At 41.9% G+C, this 2,977-nt stretch overlaps 1 pseudogene; it reads left to right on the top strand.

Moving 5' to 3' along the window:
- Positions 1-930: 930 nt before the first annotated feature.
- On the top strand, positions 931-2,444 carry LOC148151786 (cold-inducible RNA-binding protein B pseudogene; annotated as a pseudogene).
- Positions 2,445-2,977: the final 533 nt, after the last annotated feature.

Here is a 2,977-nt window from a genome sequence, read left to right as displayed (position 1 = left end):
GTGGTGGATGCGGGTAAAGCCACAACATTCAAAAGACATTTGGATAAGAAATGTTTGGAGGGCTATGGGCTCAGTGCAGGCAGATGGAACGAGTTTAATTTGGGATTATGGTTTGGATGGACCAAAAGGTCTGCTTCCGCGCTGTACGATTCTATGACTGTATAAAACACTTTCTTTTCGGTAATAGATAAGTTAATCAAAAATAACATTACCGAATCAAATTAATATAATTTAGTGATTTATGATAGACAGTGTAATAGCGGTCTTGAAATACTTTAATGGATTACCTTTTCTCGTGTATGTTCCTTGCGAAACCTTTCCTATCCATCCTCCCGCCTTGCAGTTTTTGTAAATACTGCTCAACCAAAAACTGTTGCTCACACCCAATCCATTCGTATATCATTAGCTCTGCCTACTGACATACACTGGTTCAAGTTTGACCTAGGGAGACTTCACTCTGTTGAAGGTGTTCTGCACATAAGTTTGAACTGGTGGTGAAAGCAAAAACACGAAAACAGACCATCTGGACTAACTATGCAGAATGTGTGTTAAATAAATGCAATTCTGTTAAATGTCCTGTGTCTGTCAAACAACCGTTCAAACCGTTTAATTTATCCCAACCCTTAATATGGCCCACTATGATCCGGTTATTCTCTTCCCTCTTAAGCAATTTATTCGTTAACGTAAAATAAAGCAAAAACTGCGGATGTTGGAGATTTGAAACAGAAGGTGGAATTAATGAACAATCACCTAACTCGCCAATGTCAACTCTACTTTTTTTCGACAGTAATTTCAGTTTTTGGCCATTTCAGTGGTTTTTATTTATTCTCCTGCAGCTGCTCTTTAAGAACTAGCCGAGCCCCCGAATTGAAAGGGGTGGGAGAGACGGCCATCTTCTCTTGCGGCCATTGAAATGAGGCTATTTCCGCTCTCTGCTTCCTCTTTGTCTGTTTGTGCGGACTGACTGACTGATCGGCGCCATTCTCCGCTCCTGCACTTTCAGCTTCGAGTGCGCACTAATCCCCTCACCATGTCCGACGACGGAAAGTTGTTCGTCGGCGGCCTGAACTTCGACACAGACGAGCAATCCCTGGAAGAGGTTTTCTCCAAGTACGGCCAGATCGCTGAGGTGAAAGTGATTAAGGACAGAGACACCATGGCTTCCCGCGGCTTCGGCTTCATCACTTTCGAGAACCCGGACGACGCCAGGGACGCGCTGCAGGCCATGAACGGAAAATCCATCGACGGGCGGCAGATCCGAGTGGGTCACGCCGAGAAGAAGTCGGGAGGAGGCCGTGGTTACGGTGGAGGCCGAGGCGGTTACAGTAACCGGAGGAGAGGCGGCGGCGGCGGTTACTGGGATGCTGACAGGAGCTCCGGCTACAGCGGCGGAGGCCGCTACGATCCAGGAGAGCGGGACAACTACTCGGCTGGATACAGGAACCAAGGAGCATACTACTACGGCAGCGGCGGTGGTAGTTATGGAAGTCGCCCTTACAGGGACTATGATTGATCACATCTAGAGAAGCATTTCTGCCAGATTCAGGATCGACTTTCCACCTTGTTCTTAAAATGGCGCTTGGAACCACAGAAAGCAGCATCTGATGATTATGATTTGCCTGTTATGTTAAAATGCTAGAAAACCATTTTCTCTGTTGTCATGATTTAATCTTGTTACCTGTTGTTTAGTCTGGAGTACTGCCCCATGATGGCCTTTCGAACATAATACCATGTCGTTTTCTATATTTTTAAAAAATTAGGACCTTTGGTCGTTTGAACGTTCATTGCCGGTTTAGATCACCATTGAATCTCTTTTCATCAGCTCCCTTTGGAATTTGTTGAAATCGTTTTGCTTTCTAGTGAGATTTTTCCACAATTCCATATGGTGCAAAGAAAGGGCGCGCAAAAAGCACTTTTCCCTGTTTCCCCCATGTGGCCGATCCCCAAACGCCATTTTATCTTTGGAATGCGAACTGCTATTCATATTTTCTTTTAATCGACCAATTTTCATTGAATCAATTCACTTGTGGGCACAATTAACTCATGAGGATGGAGTATTTCTTTAATGTTTTTTGAAGGAATTTAAAATGGCTTCACATGGAAAATTGTCATTGTCTTCTAAGGAAGTGTGTTTTGGGGGGTGGGGAAGACCTAAGTCTGAATGCCAGCAATGTGCCCAGTTTGAACCATTTCCCTGCCAGTGAAAAGTAATAAGTCCCCTCCACAGCAACGTTTTATGTAACATATTACAAGATTTTCTGAAAGCAAACTGATTTTTTGTTTTAAAACTCATTTATTGAAAACTGTATACTGATTTTTAAAAATCAATTGTCATTTGTTGTACTTTCATCAGCTGGCATAGTCCTTTGAACAGAACATTGCCACCTGGGAGACAAATCTTTGCCAGTGGATTTATCTGAATAAAATGCAGCTTCAGGAATACTCGTGACTTGTCTTTGTTCTAAATCATTCAAATTCATTCCAAGGAGATCAATCTGAAGATGATCCTTATCTTCTCTCGTTATTTGATTTGTCTTAATCTGTAAATGCTGTGGATTTTGTGATGCCTTTCAAGACAACTGCAAGGACTAAGGTAAATTGCTGAACACTTATTTCAAATATTATATTTGTGTAAAGCAATCGTGTCAACATAAGTACTATGATTTCTTAATGAGAAATATTATTGTAAGAAAGCTGAATAGTTACCAGAAATTCAACCTTAATTTTATGTCCTAAGTCCTTCCAAAAGATCTTTACTCCTTTATGCTGTATTGGCTTCCGTTACATGATTTGAGAGAGTTTATAGTGTGGGTTAGGTATATGATCATAATGGTGATTTTAGTTGATGTGGGACACTTACACAAGTGGCTAGGTACAGATCAATTGAAAACTGCCCAGCCTTCCATTTTACACCCCCTGTAAACCAACTCATGCAAAATTCCAGTCCTGTATTCAAATGCATCACATTCTGTTTTTC

The sequence above is a fragment of the Chiloscyllium plagiosum genome, unplaced genomic scaffold, assembly GCF_037043375.1.
Source record: "Chiloscyllium plagiosum isolate Xiang-an unplaced genomic scaffold, Cpla_swu_hap1 HiC_scaffold_3, whole genome shotgun sequence".
Taxonomy (NCBI): domain Eukaryota; kingdom Metazoa; phylum Chordata; class Chondrichthyes; order Orectolobiformes; family Hemiscylliidae; genus Chiloscyllium; species Chiloscyllium plagiosum.
This window is presented reverse-complemented; position numbering and strand designations above follow the sequence as displayed.